This window comes from Pan paniscus, chromosome 6 (assembly GCF_029289425.2).
Source record: "Pan paniscus chromosome 6, NHGRI_mPanPan1-v2.0_pri, whole genome shotgun sequence".
Lineage (NCBI taxonomy): Eukaryota > Metazoa > Chordata > Mammalia > Primates > Hominidae > Pan > Pan paniscus.
This window is the reverse complement of record NC_073255.2, coordinates 169,925,232-169,945,752: the sequence shown is the minus strand read 5'-3', so window position 1 is coordinate 169,945,752 and position 20,521 is coordinate 169,925,232. Positions and strand designations below refer to the sequence as shown.

The following is a 20,521-nucleotide window of genomic DNA, read 5'->3' as shown; positions in this document are numbered from 1 at the left end:
ATGTCTTTATTAGTAGCATGAGAGCAGACTAATACAGCGAGGAAAGCTAAAAAGGGGACCTTTGAGCAAAGGCTTGAAGAAAACAACAGTCAATCCTGCAAAGAGCTGGAGAAAGAAGATTCCAAGTAAAGGATTCAGCCAATACAAGTCCCTGTGATGGTGGGGACTGCAGTATTTGAAGGATGCCAACAGTGTGGTTGGAGCAAGATGAACAAGGAGCAGAGGAGTAAGTGAAGGTAGAGAAGTAATAGGAGGTGGCAGATTGAGTTGGATCCTGTGAGATGCTGGAAAAATACTGGCTTTTAACTCTGTGTGAAATGAGGAGTCGTGGGAAGGTTCAGAGCAGAGGAGGACACATTCTGACTTACGGAGCATATAGCAGCATCACCTGACCCCACACCCCTAAGGAGCTCTGACTGTGGACTGAAAGCGGTGGAGTATTTTAGGCACTGGAGAGACATGAGTGCAATATGAATTTTAGGGGATTACTTCTGCCAGCAGAGTAGATAGTGAATGGGAGCCAGAAGGCTGGAAGGATAAAGAGCGCCTCTTCTAATACTGCAGGAGAGAAGCAATGTGGGCTGAAACTAAGACCATATTAGAGATGGAGCGGGAAGGCTAAACCAAAACCTGTTAGGATAACAGGATTAAAAAGACTTTATGACCAATTTTATTTAGAGATAAAGGGAGAAGGTGGCCACCATCTTTGGTCTTGGGCAACTGGATGGATGGTGTCAATCTCCAAACAAGCACAGCACACCCTACCTTGGGGTAGGGTGGGGTGGCATGGAGTGGGGAAGATGACTTTTTCAGTCTGAGACTTGTTGAATGTGAGGTGCCTGTGGACCATTGTGACAGAGATGTTTGGTCGGTAGCTGTTGACAGGCATTGCTGGTGCTTGTCAATACCTGCTTTTCCTCTCCTTCCAGGTTCATGAAAGACTACACTTCACAGCCTCCTTGCAGACGAGCAGGGCCGTGTGATTTGTTCTGACCAATGGGCTGTACATGACAATGACATGTGCCATGTCTGGGCTGAAGCACTGAATCTTTGGGCAGACCCTGCAGTTCTCTCTTCCCTGGCCCACGCCCACTAAGAAAGGTTCCATGTTGCAGAGAGTGCCTTACCATACTGGAGCCTCTGTCAACACAGGTGCCTGTTATGGGCTGAACTGTGGCCTTCCAAATTCCTGTGTTGAAGTGACCTCAGCATGTGGCTGTATTTGGAGACAGGATCTTTAAAGAAGTGATTAAGGTAAAACGAGTTCATATGGTGGACCCTAATCAAATATGACTGGTGTGCTCCTAAGAAGGGGAGGTTAGGACACAGACATGCAGAGGGAAGGCCATATGAAAACAGAGGGAGAAGACAGACATCTACAGGCCAAGGAGAGAGGCCTCAGAAGACACCAACCCCTGCCCATATCTTGAGCTCAGATTTCCAGTCTGCAGAGGTGTAAGAAAGTTAATTTCTGTTGTGTAAGCCACCCAATCTGTGGAATTCTATTATGGCAGCCCTTATTGACTAATACAGTCCCTGAGTAACAGGGTAAAGGAACACCCCTCCCTCCACCTCCCACTGCTGGCCCATATTGCACCATGTGGGGGGAAAAAACTTTGATTAGTGAAAAATGGGTCAAAGCACTGAATTTTTGGGCTTGTTACACAGTATAAACTAGTTAATTTTTTAGTATGCAAGGCTGGAGTTCAAGAGGGAAAGTTGGGCTGGAGATAGAGCTTTGGGAATTATACACATATAGGTGATATTTGAAGATACAGATGAGAGATGGTTGCCATGGGACAGCAAGAAGGGTGGTGAGGTTGGAAAATCTGTGTGATGTCATTAGGGCTCCATTCTGAGCAATGGTTAACACATATTGATACAAATAATTTCCCTGGAGTAGAGTAGATGAATCTTAATCTTTTTCAGTGTTTCTGGTGGAAAATATGGAAAAATTATCTAAACACTTTTAACTATATATCTTCATTGGCCAAGCAAGCCTACCTTTTGGGATTGTTTTTTCCTAAAAGGAGATGGCTGCAAATATTTAGCTGCTAGGGTGTTTGTACAGTTCTGTTTATACCAAGGAAAAACTAGAAGCAATCTCTATGTCAAAAAAATGAAGGATTTTTTTAATAGTGTATCTGCCAAATATAACACTGTGGTCATTAAAAACAGTGTTTAGGGGATTTTAAAAATTTGAGGTGAAGTTCACAAGCCATAAAAATAACCATTTTAGGCCAGGTGCAGTGGCTCCCGGCACTTTGGGAGGCCAAGGCGGGCAGATCACAAAGTCAGGAGATCAAGACCATCCTGGCTAACATGGTGAAACTCTGTCTCTACTAAAAATACAAAAAAATTAACTGTGTGTGGTGGCGGGCACCTGTAGTCCCAGCTACTCCGGAGTCTGAGGCAGGAGAATGGCGTGAACCTGGGAGGCAGAGCTTGCAGTGAGCTGAGATCGCACCACTGCACTCTAGCCTGGGCGACAGAGCGAGACTCCGTCTCAAAAAAAAAAAAAAAAATTTAAAAGTGAACAACCTAGTGGCAGTTAGCACATTTATACTTTGCACAAGTAATACCTTAATCTAGTTTCAAAATGTTTTTATCATCCTAAAAGGAAATCCACAAACATTAAGCCATTACTTCTCATTTCTCCATCCCTCCAGCACCTCACCCCACAGAAATCCTTATCTTGATTTCTGTCTCTACAGATTCGCTTATTCTGGATATGTCAAATCAATGGAACCATATGATATTTGAGCTTTTGTGCCTCGCTTCAGAGTGTTTTATAGGTTTATTCATGTTGTAGAGCTGTATTAGTTTATCATTTCTTATTACAGCTAAATAATATTCCATCCTATGTATATACCACAATTTGTTTATCCATTCATCCATTGATGAACATGTGGGTTGTTTCCACCTTTTGGCTATTGTGAATAGTGCTGCAAACATGGATGTACGTGTATTTGAGTATCTGTTTTTAATTCATGTGAGTGTATACGTAGGAGTGGAATTGCTAGGTCATACATTAACTTTTTGAGGAACCAAAACGAAACTGTTTTTTTGTAGCAGCTGAACCATTTTACATTCCCAACACCAATGTATGAGGGCTCCAATCTCTCCACATCCTTGCCAACACTTATTTTCTGTGTTTAATTTTATTTTATTTTCGAGATAGGGTCTTGCTCTGTCACCCAGGCTAGAGTGCAGCGGTGTAATCATAGTTCATTGCAAATTCAAACTCCTGAGCTCAAGCAATCCTCCAGCCTCAGCCTCCCAAGTAGCAGGGACTACAGATGTGCACTACCATGCCTGGCTAATTTTTCAAATTTTTTGTAGAGACAGGGTCTTGTTATATTGCTCAGGCTGGTCTTAAACTTCTAGCCTCAAGTGATCCTCCCACCTTGGCTTCCCAAAATGTTGAGATTACAGGCAGGAGTCACCATGTCCAGCCTATTTTCTGTCTTTAAAAAAAAAGATTTATTATAGCCATTCTAGTAGGCATGAAGTAGTATCATCTTGTGGTTTTGATTTGCATTTCCCTAATGACTAATGCTATTGAGCATATTTTTATGTGCTTCTTGGCCATTTGTATATCTTGTGAATCTGTCCTGTCTCCATTTTTTAGTTTGATTGTTTTACCTTTTGTTGTTGAGTTGTAGGAGTTCTTTACATATTCTGGATACTAGATATATGATTTGCAAATATTTTCTCCCATTTTTATATGCTGTCTTTTTACTTTCTTTTGCAGATAGGTATCTATTCAGTTGTCTCAGTAGGGGAATTTTTAAGAATGTGAAAGTCATTCACAATATACTTAGTGGAAAAAAACATGATGCATAAGAGCCCAGTATAAAAATGGTCCCATTTTTCCTAAAATATACATATATGTTTATGTAAACTAAATATCACATTTTTCCACATGTAATGCTTGTTCTCATGCTGAATTGTATAGATGACCAAGTAGCTCTTGAATTTTCTGAGAAAGAGCTTACTAATTTAGGTATCATTGAACAATACAATAAAGTGGGTTTACACTTCACATCCTTAAGCAAGCACTGATCCATCAGTCAGGTCTAGTTTTGAAAATCCTTTTTTTTCTACCTTGATGCCAATAGGATTTTTTTTTGGCCATTCATCTTTAATACAATACTCAACATCCCTGGCCTCTGTACACTTTCTCCTGGCTTTCCCTCTAGCCCCAAATGCATTGGTACCACCTTTAATTATGTAGAATAATCCTCTGTTTCAGCTTCTAACTCCAAATTTGCATTACCCCTCCCATTATAGTGTTTCACAAAGGGATCTCCTGTTACCAGCATCCTTTCTCCCACCCCTTAATAGGGGTAGCAGTGGGTAACAATAGTAATGACAACTTTTTTTATGTGACATACAGTAAAAAGTGCTGGAAAAATCCATAGTCACAATTACTTTCTCTAGGCAGTGGGATCACAGGTGATATTAATTTTCCTTCTTTTGCTTACTTGTGTTTTATTCAATAAACATACATTAACTTTGAAATAAGGAAATGTTATTTAAAAACAAATCCCCAATGGAAAAACAGTAACCAGAAGTAATGTCTTTCCTCTGTTTCTTAAAACTCTACTAAATAATAAAGAGTAAATAAATTTTTTAAAAAGGGATAAACTCACAAAGACCAAAAAAATTGGAGATGAAGCAAGAATAAACAGATTTCAGGTTATTTTTGGGAAATGGCAGGAAGATGGAAGAGTAGCAGCTGATTAGCAAAGAAGGCCACACCACAGTGCCTGTGGGAGTAGGAGGGCTGATTCATTCCATGGAGCCTTCAAAGCTCTGAGTGAAAAACAATACTCATTCTAGAATTCTCTACCTACCCCAAATTATCAATCAATAATGGGGTGGTATAATAAAGATCTTTTTAGACACACAACCACTCCCCAAAAAAAGACCTTTCCTGGGAAGATCATCAAGGATATGCTCCATAAGAACAAGGTGGTAATCCAAAAAAGGGGAAACATGGGATCAAGAAAAAAAGAACACAAGACAGCAGTAAAGGGAATTCCCAGATGAGGTGAGGGAGGTAGAGATGGGAATAGAAGGACAGAGGGCTTCAGGAGGTCAATCCAGAGTCCTCCTAAATAGGAGAGAAGATGGGACTGACATGTTTGAGCACATGAGAATGGGATGAAAGCATATGTGACAGTAATGCTGGGACATTTGGGAATTACTAATGGGAGGTTCCTAGAAAACTAAGCAAATGGGTTACATAAGAATCAAACTGCATCATAGCAAACTGTGCAGCTCAAAAGGAATCAGAATTTGCATATTCATTCAACAGTTCTTCATTGAGCTTTGTGTGCTTTACCAAGCCTGCAGCAGTGAAGAAAACAAACCAAGTGCTTGCTTTTATGGATCTGATATTCTAATGTGTAGGGAAGGGGGACTGACAAAACATTTTTGTTTTACATGTTGCTATTTCTGAAACTGGGATGAAACATATAATTGATGGTATGTCATGCTTAATTGGCAACATTTTGTCTTCTCAGTAGTATATACAATAATAGTACAGGTTACCACAGGCTAGGAGAGGTAGTTGGCGGGCAGGGGGTGGTGGTGGGTGGAAGGGGAGGTTTGTTAATGGGTACCAAAAACAATAGAAAGAATGAATAAGATCTGGTGTTTGATAGCACAAGAGGGTCATTATAGTCAATAATAGTTTGATTGTACACTTAAAAATAACTAAAAGAATGGCTGGGCGCAGTGGCTCATGTCTGTAATCCCAGCACTTTGGGAGGCCGAGGCAGGCGGATCACCTGAGGTCGGGAGTTTGAGAGCAGCCTGACCAACATGTAGAAACCCCATTTCTACTAAAAATACAAAATTAGCCAGGCGTGGTGGCACATGCCTGTAATCCCAGCTACTCGGGAGGCTGAGGCAGGAGAATTGCTTAAACCTGGGAGGTGGAGGTTGCTGTGAGCCAAGATCACACCATTGTGCTCTAGCCTGGGCAACAAAGAGTGAAACTCCGTCTCACCAAAACAACAACAACAACAACAACAACAACAAAACTAAAAGAGCATAATTAGATTGTTTGTAATACAAAGAATAAATGCTTGAGGGGGGGATGGATACCCCATTTTCCATGATGTGCTTACTTCACATTGCATGCCTGAATCAAAACATCTCACTTACCCCATAAATGTAAACACCTATTATGTACCCACAAAAATTAAAAATAAAAAAATTATCACAAGATAATATATCTTACAATTGATGACAATCTTACATTTGATGAAATATGGTTATAGGTTATAATAGTCACAATAATATAAAAAATAACTATTGGCTGGGCACAGTGGCTCATGCCTCCCAGCACTTTGAGAGGCCAAGGTGAGTGAATCACTTCAGCTCAGGAGTTCAAGATCAGCCTGGGCAACATGGTGAAACCCCATCTCTACAAAAAAATACAAAAATTAGCCAGGTGTGGTGGTGTATGCCTGCAGTGCCAGCTACTCAGGAGGCTGAGATGGGAAGATGTCTTCAGACTGGGGGTTGAGACTGCAGTGAGCCGAAATCAGGCCACTACACTCCAGCCTGGGCAACAGAGCAAGACCCTGTCTCAAACGAACAAACAACTATTGATTGAACCAGAAGTTCTGATACATGATGCTGGTGGGGGATGGGGAGAATGAGAGCAAAGGCAGTATAAATGAGCAAAGTTCTCCTCTGCCCTTGGGGGACATCAGCAGATAATGCTTAAAATGGAAATAATGTATGCTTGCCATTGAAATCGTTGGCATAGGTAATAGGGAATTAGAAGAGTCGAGATTAATTGCCTCCCTGACTGGGGGTGGAGAAGGGTTGAGCAGGAGACTGCTGTTTACCAGCAAAAGCCTCTTCATACCTTTTTGCTTTTTAACCATGTAATATATTTATTTGATTAAAATGAGAACTAATTTAAAAAAGACTATATGTCTTAGATTGTATTCCCTAAAAGCAGAGGCCAAGGCAGGAATTCAGGTGCAGGAAATGTACCGAGGGTGCCAGGCGCAGTGGCTCATGCCTGTAATCCCAGCACTTTGGGAGGCTGAGGCAGGTGGATCACTTGAGATTAGGAGTTTGAGACCAGCCTGGCCAACATGGTGAAACCCTGTCTCTACTAAAAATACAAAAATTAGCCTGGCATGGTGGCACGCACATGTATGTAATCCCAGCTACTCGGGAGGCTGAGGCAGGAGAATCACTTGAACCCGGAAGGTGGAGGTTGCAGTGAGCCGAGATTATGCCATTGCACTCCAGCCTGGGTGACAGAGAGAGAGTCCATCAAAACAAAAAAACAAAAAAACAAAAAATGGGAGTATACTGAGGGAAGGCTCTTCAGGAAAATTGTAACAGGGCAAGAAAAGCAGATGCGGAAGGGGAGGAGCTGAGCACTGTGTGGCCTCAGGTAAACTCTAGCCTTGGCAGATCTCTGGGGAGCCTGGGCTCAGAAATTGCTCTGCAGAGCTGTCCCACCTTGCAGCAGAAGTGTATCAGTTAGTGCATGCCTGACTCCTGAGTGGGATGGAAATTCCCACGCATTTCAGGGTGAGGGTACTTTGTCATTCAAGGGCAATCCTCCAGGACAGTCACAGGTATAAGTCATTAGATACCATTCACAGCAGCTGGGAGATGAGGCCACTGGCTGCATCAGTAGCATCCACTCCACCATGCCATAAATCTCAAGGACAAATGTATAATCTGTATTGCTCAGAGTTCTTTTGGTTGCAAGTGACAGAAAGCCACCCTCAACTAACCTAGGGGCAAACAGTCTATGGAGGGGTTTTATTTTATTTGAGACAGGGTCTCACTCTGTCACCCAGGCTGGAGTGCAGTGGCTCAATCATGGCTCACTGCAGCCTCCTCCTCCAGGGCTCAGGCAATCCTCCCACCTCAGCCTCCCAAGTAACTGGAACCACAGGTGCATGCCACCATGCCCAGCTTGTTTTAAATTTTGAATTGAAGAGGGAAGGATCTACTATATTGCCCAGGCTGATCTCAAACTCCTGGCCTCAAGTGATGGGACAGTTTTTATGGACTCATGTAATTAAAAATCAGACTTGGCTGCATTCAGGGCTCAAATAATGTCACCTGAGGTCCATCTATCTTTTCCTAGCTCAGGTAGGTTCTTTCATCGTGATGATAATGATGACACCCCACAGCCCAAGATTCTCCTCCTGTTGGTTTAGCAATCCCAGAGGAAAGAGAAGTTTTCTCGTACCTCTGGCAGAAAAGTACCAGGGACATAATTGACTGGCCCCTTTAAGGCATGTGCCTATATGCCTATCTAGTAGCCAACTACTCCAGGGCTGGGGAGCAGGCCAGGGTGGGGGTGGGTGGAGGCGGCAGTGTGGAGGGGTTAAGAAAAGGAACCCGAGTACTCTGATTGTGGTAATGGGCAGGGGCAACTCTGTCCAAACCACACATAAAGAGTTTCCCATAGAAAAGAGGGATTCAATTACCGAAGGAGAAAGAGATGTTAAATGGACAAAACAAACAAACATACAAACAAAACAATAATCATCCAGTACCACTCATTTTTCTAATTCTTCTTATTCTCCTGTGGTCAGAACCTTAATTATCAGAGGAGTGGAGATTTCACAACTTTTTTCACTCTATCCGTGCAGCTCAGGAGTAATATCCACTCTCCTAACCTTGGCTACCATCTTTAAGAAGCCCAGGGAACTGATGGGAAGTAATATTTGTGACCCTGCTTAGTTGGTCTCAATTCTGTTTTATGCCGAGGAGCCCTAGGGAGAGAAGAGGGTTTATGGAAGGTCAAAACAGAAGCAACAATTTTTTTGACCCAATGATAAGACGATAAATTCTTTAGCTATGAGGTCTTGAATCAGGATGTGATGGCCTTTTCAGTGTTCAAGTTGTGTGTCCTGCCAACCTGGCTATTAACACGAATTGAGGGAAGCCTGGGGGCTGGGAGAATGAAATGTCCCATCACACTTTCAGCAATTACAGTTTAGCTAAACAGGACTCATGCCTTTTTTTCTTTAGCACTAAAACTGTTTTAATGAAATAGAGGATGACATTTCTGAAAAGAACATGTAATTCACTTCTACAATAGATTTTTTTCTTATCCACATGAATATTTCTTAGCTCAGAATCCCTAAGCTGCGTTTAGTAAGTGAATATTATACCTTGCATCAAAATTAGATTCTGATTTAGACTTTAAACGTCCACTTCCCTGTAATCTTGCTCCTCCGAACTTGTTTATTGTTATTATTTTGAGACAGAGTCTCACTCTGTGGCCCAGGCTGGAGTGCAGGGTTGCGATCTCGGCTCCCTCAATCTCCGCCTCCTGGGTTTGAGTGATTCTCCTGCCTCAACTTCCCAAGTAGCTGGGATTACAGGTGTGGGCCACCATTCCCAGCTAATTTTTTTGTATCTTTAGTAGAGATGAGGTTTCACCATGTTGGCCAGGCTGTTCTCAAACACCTGACCCCATGATCTGCCTGCCTCAGCCTCCCAAAGTGTTGGGATTACAGGCGTCAGCCACGGCACCCAGCCTCAAACCTATTTCTATCTGAAGTCTGGACCTTGCAGGACAAATAGGAAAAAGTAAAAATTGAGTTTTAATAAAGGCACTATATAAAAAGTCAATTCTGAAAAGTAAAATGACAGATAAGTGTCAAATGCTGCACAATGGCACTTTCTAGTGTAGGCAGACAGGAAGGCCACGAAGGAGATTTTCACCTCTGGAGGGGTGGCGTAGGCTGCAGACTACTCTCAATGGAATCATCTGGGATGCTTGTTAAAAGGCAGATGCCAGAGGACACACCCCAGACCTAATGAAACACAACCTCTGGGGATGGAGCCAGGTATTTACATGTTTAAAAAGTATCCCAGGCTGGGCACGGTGGCTTGTGCCTGTAATCCTAGCACTTTGGGAGGCTGAGGCAGGTGGATCATTTGAGGTCAGGAGCTCGAGACCAGCCTGGCCAATGTGGTGAGATCCCTTTCTCTACTGAAAATACAAAAATTAGCTGGGCATGGTGGCAGGCACCTGTAATCCCAGCTACTCGGTAGGCTGAGGCAGGAGAATCGCTTGAACCTAGGAGGCGGAGGTTGCAGTAAGCCAAGATCAGGCCCCGGCACTCCAGCTTGGGTGACAGAGCCAGACTCTGTCTCAAAAATAAATAAATAAATAAACAAACAAACAAATAAATAAAAAGTATCCTAGGCCAGGTGCGGTGGCTCATGCCTATAATCTCAGCACTTTGGGAGGCCAAGGTGGGTAGATCACTTGAGCCCAGGAATTGGAGAGCAGCCTGGGCAACATGGCAAAACCCTGTCTCCCCCCACCAAAAAAAAGAAAAAAAATTAGCTAAGCATGGTGGTGCCTACCTGTAGTAGTAGGTACTCTGGAGACTAAGGTGGGAGGATCGCCTGAGCCTGGGGAAGTCAAGGCTACAGTGAGCTGAGATCGTACCACTGTACTCCAACGTGAGCGACAGAGTGAGACCCTGCCTCAAAAAAGAAAAAAATGTATCTCAGGTGGTTCTGGTGCACATTAATACATTAATGCTTAGGACTGCCACCCCAAACAGAAAGCCATTGCAGGTAGAGCTGTATCTTTGGTACCTGACTGCACATGGCATCTCATAGGCACTTAAATTTTAAAGCTGCTTTAGAAAGCTAAACCTTTGTAAGGACAGATAAAGAAATTAGCAATACAGTTACAATGTCATTCTTCCTAATCTGATCATTTTGTGAAAAGATGGCAAGGAATGCTTAGCATGTGATTTAGTATATTTGAAGAGAATGTACCATTTGATGAGGAAACACTTACCTTGGGTTTCAAGGGATAAAAGAAATGAATGAATTGAGGGGTACTTAAAAATGCGTTCCTTTGAAAAGTATATTTAAAGTATCACTTGAGTATTCAAACTTTCTGCTGGCCAGCATCACAAGACTGTGTATATAACCACCCTAAATCTATTATGGAACAGATCCGTCTCAGAGCAGTGCCAAATCAAAGAAACATTCACAATCAAAATGCTACCTGCTCCCCAGTGCCACTCCACTGAATCCTTGCAGAGGTAAGCTCCCAGACATCTCACTGGTGGGCAGTCATCTCCTGTACTGCTGGCTGATCTATAGGGAAGTGTGTTTTATTTGTGTCTCATGAAGGTTTATAATTTCTAACCCAGCCTTAGTACCCTTTTGCAGTCTGGATTCACTTTCGGTAAATTCCAGCTAGCATAAAAAGAGAGCTTTTGGTCAGCTTTTTTATTTCTGATTCTGCCACTGCTGTTCCCTGGGGAACTTGATACAATGTCATTCTCGGTAGCCATGGCTTAAGTTACATATGGCCTGGCCAAGGCACATCCAAGGTAAAAGGCAACACTTTCATATTTACAAGCCACTCATATGCTGTCCGCAGTTCATTTTACTAAGGATGGAACATTCTGGTACAAGTGGGAGCTCAGCTGAGTGTTAAGAGGATGAATGAAAGAGAAATCAAGCCATTTGCCTCTGTTTGCTTAGTAAATAAAGTATAAGAATGCATTGTATTCTGGTGCTATGTCCGTTCACAAGATTAGCTGTATCCACTTCAAAATGATCGACTTCTGTTGTTACTGGATCTGAACCATGAGTTCAGTCTCCATCTCTCCCAGTGTCACCAGCTACTCATAACCAACATCTCCCAAAATTGAGCCAGTGGCTGTCAGAGAAACCTGGCAAGTGTTCGCCAGTAGTTCTTTGAGAAATTATCCCCATTTTTAGACAAACAACTCAAGGTGATTTATCAACTGATGGTATGGCTTTAAAAGCTTTGTTCTAAAACAGAAAAGTAAAGAAACAGCTTCATCGTCACATTCAAATGAAAGAAACAGCATCTGGGTATCAGACTTTCTTAGAAATCCCAGGAGGGAGACTGCTTGGTGCTGCCTATATTTGATATTCGCTAATCATCCCAGGACTTTATAGGCCACAGGTGTCCTGTACTTGACCAGACCTGCCCTGCATGGGAAAGGGGAAGAAGTCTAAGGGGAGATTCCCCATCACGGTCTCTTTTGCCAACATCCAGAAAGGAACCAAGTGCTCCAGAAAGAGCCCGGGGATGGCAAGACATGTCCATTCTCTCTTTTTCAATTCTAAGTCAATCAACAAGCAAGACATTTACTTATTAATTGGTTAGTTGGTTGGTTTTAGAATTTTAGAAATTATAATACTTGTTTGTATTCTTTTCAAATAATACAGAGGTATATACAGCAAAAAACTAAAGTCCGCAATTTATCACCTCACATTCCATTCTCCTCCTCAAAAATGACCAATTTAATGTTTGTTGTTCTAGACCTTTTTCTTTACAGTAAAACTGTCAAGGCTTTTATTTGTACTAGTGCTTTTGAAAAAATGATTTTATTTTATTTTTGAGACAGGGTCTCACTATGTCGCCCAGGCTGGTCTCGAACGCCTGGGCTCAAGCTATTCCTCCTGCCTCAAGCCTCCGATGTAGGACTACAGCTGGCACCACTGCACCTGGCTTGTACCAGTGCTTTTTTACAAAGCTTGTTGACTTCAGCAAAACACTGGTATTTTCTTTTTCTTTAAGTTTTAAAAAATATATATCTTTTTTGAGACACAGTTTCACTCTATCGCCCAAGCTGGAGTGTAGTGGCGTGATCTTGGCTCACTGCAACCTTTGCCTCCCGGGTTCAAGTGATTATTGTGCCTCAGCCTCCTGAGTAACTGTGACTACAGGTGCGTGCTGCCATGCCCAGCTAATTTTTATATTTTTAGTAAAGACGGGGTTTTGCCATGTTGGCCAGACTGGTCTTGAACTCCTGACCTCAAGTGATCCACCCGCCTCGGCCTCCCAAAAAAATATTGAATTGTCAAATAAAGATAGACCATATTCAAGGTGTATAATGTGATGATTTGACATATATATACATTGTGTAATGGCTACTACAGTCAAATTAATTAACACATCCATCACCACCCATGCTATTCATTAGATCCCAGAACTTGTTCATTTTATAACTGAAAATGTGTATGCTTTGGCCAACATCTCCCATTTTTCCCACTCCCCAACCCCTGGCAACTTCCGTTCAACTCTCTGCTTCTGCGAGTTCAACATTTTTAGATTCCACTTGTAAGTGAGATCATGCAGTGTTTGTCTTTCTGGGCCTGGCTTGAGACTGACTTGACTCAGTGAGTGAGGAGTGCAGTAGTCTTTTCAGGCTTCTAGATTCCAGATCTAGAAGAGTCATTATTCCAGTTGCTATGCCTATTCCAACAAAATTACCCTAAAACTTTATGGCTTGAAACAATAGGGCATTAATTTTGCTCACAAATTGCAATTTGAGCAGAGCTCAGCAGGGAGAACTCATCTGTGCTCCACCCACATACACTGGGGTGTGCCAAGGCTGGAATCATCTGAAGTCTCACTCCCTCCCAGGTCTGGTGGGCACTGCCAGCTGGAAGCTGTGATCTTAGCAGGGACTGTCAGCTGGAACAAACATACATGGCCTCTCTATGTGGCCTGGGGTTCCCCACAGCATGGTGACTAGGCTCCAAAGCTTGGCATCTTGAGAAAGAGGGAACCAGGCAGAAGCAATATTGCTTTTTATAACCCAGCCCTGCAGAAGCCGTACAGGATCTCATCTGCTGCACTCTATTCACTGAAGCTGTCAGAAAGCCCAAACAGGTTCAGAGGAAGGGAAAGCAGACTCCACCCCTTAACAGGGAGTGAAAAGTTCAGGAAAAGAACATGGGACCAGATATATTGGAAATATGGCTCTGGCCATTTTTTGAAAATATGATTTACCTATTCGTGATATTAAATCAGGGCTATAATAGTGATGTACTTCCTCTCTGTCAAATGGGCTCTAGCACTCTGGAGTCTACTTAAACCTGGGAGGGGACTGTGACCAGGCTAAAAGGGTGAGGACTGAGTTTCATCACCATACCAGATCCCTAAGAGGCTGGGGAAGGCAGGGCAGAAGAAATGAAGTAGGGTGAGGGGTGGAGGGAGCTGACAATAGCTTTTCCTCCTGCGCTCACAGCTACACTGACCATTTAACATTCTAATAGGAGAAGGTTGGCATTTGTTGCAGGCATTTTGTTTATAATTGAATCCCTCTGTCTCAACACACAGGCAGCACAGTCCCGAGTATGGTACCAATATCGAGATGGATAAGGCTCATCACAGCTCAAGATTAACTATAAATTCCTAATGTGTTCAGGTAAGATGCATCTCTACCTCCCGGCAGACAAAGAGGCAAATGCAATGATCCATGAAAGAAAGAAACAGAGATGCTGCCCAAGTGAAATGAGCCTTGATATGTCACCTTCCTCACCTTGTGTTTTTGTAGCCATACCTCCAGACTTCCAGATCTCTGCCTGAGGTTTACTGATGGTTTCTTTCAGGGATCATTAAAAGTGATTCGTGGGCTGGCAAGGCTTTTGTTTTCCATGCTAAGGATTCAGTTTATAGCATGCAGCTCGGGAAGGGGTGTCTGGAGGACGGCATCCCCATCCAGGAAATCTACTCCGGGAAGGCCAAGAGGGCTACAACAGTCCATGGGTGATCCGTGATGCTTGAGTGGGAGGAAGTGGTTCCATGGGGATGGGGTGAGGGTAGATGGGGGCCCAGGAAGTGGCTGTCTCTCTTGCCTCCTGTCAGGCTGCCCTCTCTATAGAAGAGGCCCTGGGGCCAGGTGTGGTGGCTCACACCTGTAATCCCAGCACTTTGGGAGGCCGAGGCAGGCAGATCACGAAGTCAGGAGTTCATTTCAAGACCAGCCTGGCCAACATAGTGAAACCCCACCTCTACTAAAAATACAAAAAATTAGCCAGGCCTGGTGGTGGGCACCTGTAATCCCAGCTACTCGGGAGGCTGAGGCAGGAGAATCGCTTGAACCCTGGAGGTGGAGGTTGCAGTGAGCAGAGATCGCGCCACTGCACTCCAGCCTGGGTGACAGTGTGAGACTCTGTCTCAAAAAAAAAAAAAAAAAAGAAAGAAAGAAAGAAAAAGAAAAGAGAAGAGGCCCTAAGACACAGGGCTTTGAGCAGCCTGCATTCAGGACCCTAAAGAAGCCAGTGCTCAGGAAGGAGAGCTCTTCCTCAGAGGACCGGGCTACGGGCTACCCGAGGAGCCTTTGGAGCATTTTCTTTCTTCCATTGCTGGAATCAGCTTGCTTCTCTGTGTCCCTCCTGGCCTTCTCTTTCCTCTTGGGAGCTATTTTCATTTACAAATGAATAGATCACTTGGACTTTGCAGATGTTTGGACTAAGTTACTACACACATGTCAAGCACCAAAGTGCCCTCTGAAGACACCAGTGCTCCCTTTGGGTCAGCTTTGCAGGCCGGGATGTACACTTTTAGATTGCCCACCCTCAGAGAGAAGGCTCTCTCCCTAGAATCCTCTAAGGACACAGCCAGAATTCCCAGCTGCCCAATTACTCTCTCTTCCCCTTTTCACTCTATAATTTTAATCAGCAAAAATATTGAAGAAGAGTAATTGGGGTTGAAAATAATGGCAAACGCAGCAATTACTTTTGCACCAACCTAATACTTGCACAGCACCTCCTTAATCCACAGAGTGATGCTGGTCCTTGTATTTGTTTTTATTTTATTTACTTTTGTTTGTTTGTTTTTTGAGGCAGAGTCTCACTCTGTTGCTGAGGCTGGAGTGCAGTGGCGCGATCTTGGCTCACTGCAACCTCTACCCCTCAGGTTCAAGTAATTCTCATGCCTCAACCTCCTGAGTGGCTGGGACTACAGGCACACACCACCACGCCCAGCTAATTTTTGCAGTTTTTAGTAGAGATGGAGTTTCACCATGTTGGCCAGGCGGGTCCCGAACTCCTGACCTCAGGTGATTCGCCCACCTCGGACTCCCAAAGTGCTGGGATTACAGGTGTGAGCCACCACGCCCAGCCAGTCCTTGTATTTGTATGCATGGGGCTTTACACTCATTATCAGAAATAAATCCCATTGCACTGTGTGGTTCAATCTCAGATCAGGGTCTCACTCAAAGAAACAGCCTAGCAGCAAAAATGTAAAGCAGATCCAATCTATACTGGCGTGATGGTCAGTTTTCTGTGCAACTTGGCTAGGCTGCAGTACACAGTTACTCAAGCACAAATCTAGGTGTTGCTGTGGTGGTATGTTGGAGATGTGGCTTTAAGTCAAGGAAATTATCCTCAATAATGTGGGTGGGCCTTATTAGTCAGTTAGAAGGCTTTAAGAGTAAAACTGAGGTTTTCCTGAGGAGGAAGGAATTCTGCTTCAAGACTGCCACATCAGCTCCTGACCCAGAGGTTCCAGACTGCCAGCCTGCTAGCCTGTCCAGCAGATTTCAGATTTGTCAGCCCCCAAAACTGTGTAAGCCAATTCCTTGGAATATACATATACCTCACACATACATACATGATAGATCTATATCCACATCTACTTTCTCTCTCTCTCTCTCTCTCTTTTTCTTGGAGACAGAGTCTCTGTTGCCCAGGCTGGTCTGCAATGGTGCGATCATGGCTCACTGCAGTGCTGACCTCCTGGGCTCAGGCGATCCTCTCACCTCAGCCTCTTGAGTAGCTGGAACCACAGGGACATGCCACAATTCCAGGGTAATTTAAAAATTTTTTTTTGTAAAGGTGGGGGGTCTCCCTATGTTGCCCAGGCTGGTCTTGAACTCCTGGACTCAAGGGATCCTCCCACCTCGGCCTCCCAAAGTACTGGGAGTGAACAGGCGTGAACCTCCATGCCCGGCACACATCTACCTCTCTACCTCTATCTCTATCATCTACATCTCCTACAGGTTCAATTTCTGTGGAGAACCCTGACAGGTACAACTGGCATCTACTGAAAAAGAATAAAGTGGAGCCAGTTCATAGTCCACAGAAAGGTTGACTGAATTTCCCTATCTCTCTTGTCACTCCATTTTCCAACCCCTGACCCCTGGGACCTTCTCTGCAGCCTTCCTCCATCACATCTTCCCTGCCCCTGAGGCCTCTCTTACCCTCTTCCCTCCTCCCCTCTGCTGGTCTCTTTTGGAGTCAACCCAGGCCTTTCCTACAGATTCACCCAGCCTGGTGCCTCTGCCTCCACTGAGTAGCTCCATCAGGTGTGGGATGGAGAAAAAGGACAGTGGGACTGAGACAGCCAAGTAAAAAGGGCTCCCTGGAAAATTTCCAACTGACCTGCACACTGGGAGGATGGGGTGGGGCCTCAGGAAGTTTGTGCCATTTGCAGTGGGGAGGAGCCTGGCCTCTCCTATTCCTGGGTGGTGACCTGAAATTCAATCAGTAAGATGGGGGCCTGTTAACAGGAGCCCCTCTTGCTTTGCTGAGAGTCTTTTTCCTTTTCCCTCAATAAATTCTGTAACCCCTCACCCTTCAAAGTGTCTGCGTGCCTAATCTTTCCTGGTCGCGTGACAAGAACTTACAACAGGACCTGCTGAGTGGACCAGCCACACCTGAGTATTAGGCAAGAGTGAGGGAAAAGGGCACTCATATCTTAGTTATTTTGTATTCTAATTAAATTTTCCCAAACAACTTTTACATTTAAATGACTTAAAAACTTCTTCTGAAATCTCCGTAACAACCTATATGGTTTTCCTTATTTTACCCTTATAAAGTAGATTGGTTATGTATTATCCTTTTTTTAGAAACGAGAAAGCCAACAATTAGAGAAATTAAACATTATATCCATGATCTCGCTATAGGTCTTACTTTACTAATTATAAAGCTGGAGTTACAACCTAAGATTTCTGACCCCACCACACGATGCTGGCCCTTTAGAAAAGAGAACATACTTGGTTCACGTTAATTAATTCATTTAACAAACATGCGTCGGAAGACTAGGGATCCAGTATGGACTGAATATAAAGTTGAAGACAGAGTCCCTGCCTTCAAGGAGCTCACAGTACAAGGAAGGAGAGTGGGAGCTGTTCTAGAGATGCGACACCCCTTGGTTTCTCTCCACAGTTAGGAGAAAGGCAATTTGCAGAGTGCCCTTCCCTAGATGTCTTCTTCTGCCCACCTTCCCCTCCTTTCTCCTGGGATATCGTTGGCACAGCTTGCCCCAAATCTAGTGGCTGTGTGTGTCAGGGACCCCGCTGATCATCTCATAGCTCTCTGTGAAAGGTGTGGAGGCAGAGGTCCAGAGACAATGGCATTCCTACATACACACACACAGGCTGTGGTCAGGAGGATTGCTCTGTGGGTCCCTGAGGGCAGGGAAACCAGCCTTGGAAGGAAAGGAGGTCCATTGGAAGAATAGCCTAGGGGCAGCTGGGGAAAGAAGGCTCCTAAACTCTCTAGAACATCATGGACTCTCCCCACACTTACTATTTCTCTTCCCACTTTTTCTCCTATTAGTTTAAAAGTCATTAAAAGAGATAATTAAAAACAGAGGAGACGATTTTCAAGAGAAATAAGAAGGGGATAAAAAGAATGATATAAGGCAATAAAATGATTGAAAAAAGTATTTCAAAAGGCTCAAATTAGATAACAGCAATTATGAAAAATGAGAACAAATTTGAAAGATTAACAAAAATAGATATAAAATGGCTTAAAGTATAAAGTCGTAATTAGTAGTATAAAACAAAATTGTAAGTAATGTTATAAATTAAAATAATTAATTATACATTTTAAAGATGAATAATTAAAAAGTAAAGATAAATAGTATTAAGTTAAAAACCATAATTAATTAAAATAATATTTTAGAAAAGATGAGTACACCAATAGAGAAATGCACAAAGAACATGAATTGACATATGAAGAAATACAAATAAAAACATGTATGTAAAAAAGTTCAACCTTGCTAATAATAAAATAAATGCATATTAAAACTTTGAGCTATTGAGCTCTGCTTACCAAATTGGTAATGGTTTGAAAAAAGATGTATTCAGCGTCATTAGGGATACAGGAAACAACTATTGCATGTCCCTAAACCATAAATTGTTTCAGCATACAGACGTAAGACACATGAGAGAGCTGACACTGTACATAGTCTTGTCCCCCGTGATTTCATTGCTAGAAACTTATCCTAGGGGATAATCATAAATATGCACAGTGAGTTGCCTGCAAGAATCTTCATCAGCATAATTGTTAATAATGTTAATGTTTTAGGCCAGGCGCGGTGGCTCATGCCTACAATCCTAACACTTTGGGAGGCTGAGGTGGGCCGAACACTTGAGGAGACGAGTTCAAGACCAGCCTGGCCAACATGGCAAATCCCCGTCTCTACTAAAAATACAAAAAATTAGCCAGGCATGGTGGCACATGCCTGTAGTCCCAGCTACTCAGGAGGCTGAGGTGGGAGAATCACTTGATCCCAGGAGGTGGAGCTTGCAGTGAGCTGAGATCACGCCACTGCACTCCAGCCTGGGTGACAGAGCAAGACCCTGTCTCAAAAAAGAAAAAAAAAGGGTTGGGTGTGGTGGCTCATGCCTGTAATCCCAGCACTTTGGGAGGCTGAGGCAGGAGGATCACCAGGTCAGGAGTTTGAGACCAGCCTGGCCAGTATGGTGAAACCCCGTCTCCACTAAAAATACAAAAATTAACCAGGCATGGTGGCAGTTGCCTGTTGTCCCAGCTACTAGGGAGGCTGAGGCAGAAGAATCGCTTGAACCTGGGAGGCAGAGGTTGCAGTGAGCCGAGATTGCGCCACTGCACTCTAGCCTGGGTGACAGAGCAAGACTCTGTCTCAAAAAAAAAAAAAGTTAATGTTTTAAAACTTAGAGAAAAAATTCCTAAATGCCCAATAGTAGGAAATTTGATAAATAAGATTTTTTACACAAAGAAACACTACACAATAATTAAAAATACTATTGTAAAAGAACATTTAATAACATGGAAAAGAGAATCACAATGCATTAAGCAAAAAACCCAGCAGGTTAAGAACAGTATATACTATATGGTCCCATTTTTCTTAGAGAAATAAAAGGTTATGTGTGCATATTATTAATATATTAGGAGTAGTTTTTTATGGGTAGTTATTTACAGGTGACTTTTATTTTTATTTTTTGAGACAGGGTCTTTATCACCCAGGCTGAAGTACAGTGGTGTGATCATGGCTCACTGCGGCCTTGAACTCCCAGGCTCAAGTGATCCTCCCACCTCAGCCTCCCAAGTTGCTGGGATTATAGACGTGTGCCACCACGCCCAGCTAATTTTTGTATTTTTAGTAGAGATGGGGTTTCGCCATGTTGGCTAGGCTGGTCTTGAACTCCTGACCTCAGGTGATCCACCCGCTTCAGCCTCCCAAAGTGCTGGGATTATAGGCATGAGCCACCACACCCAGCCAAACAGCCAAGTCTTGGGAGTAAATGACTTTCCTTCTGTCATTCACCAGCCATCAAGAAACAATACATTCAAATAATTCCTCAGGCTCCAACCCATTCTCTACAGTTTTTGTCCCTGGTCAGTGCCCTAAGAGACCCCTGTAACTCCTGAGCCAGTCTCTACCTCCTACCCCAGAAACCAAAGGGACTAAGTATTCCTGGCCTTGTGCAATGACCACCCTATG

At 43.4% G+C, this 20,521-nt stretch overlaps 1 long non-coding RNA gene across 1 annotated transcript; it reads left to right on the top strand.

Moving 5' to 3' along the window:
- The first annotated feature begins 4,998 nt into the window (after nucleotides 1-4,998).
- On the top strand, nucleotides 4,999-15,948 carry LOC130541650 (uncharacterized). Its single transcript, XR_008955733.1, has 3 exons — nucleotides 4,999-5,056; nucleotides 10,989-11,078; nucleotides 14,144-15,948. It is a non-coding gene; the product is annotated as an uncharacterized LOC130541650 (long non-coding RNA).
- The last annotated feature ends 4,573 nt before the right edge of the window (nucleotides 15,949-20,521 follow it).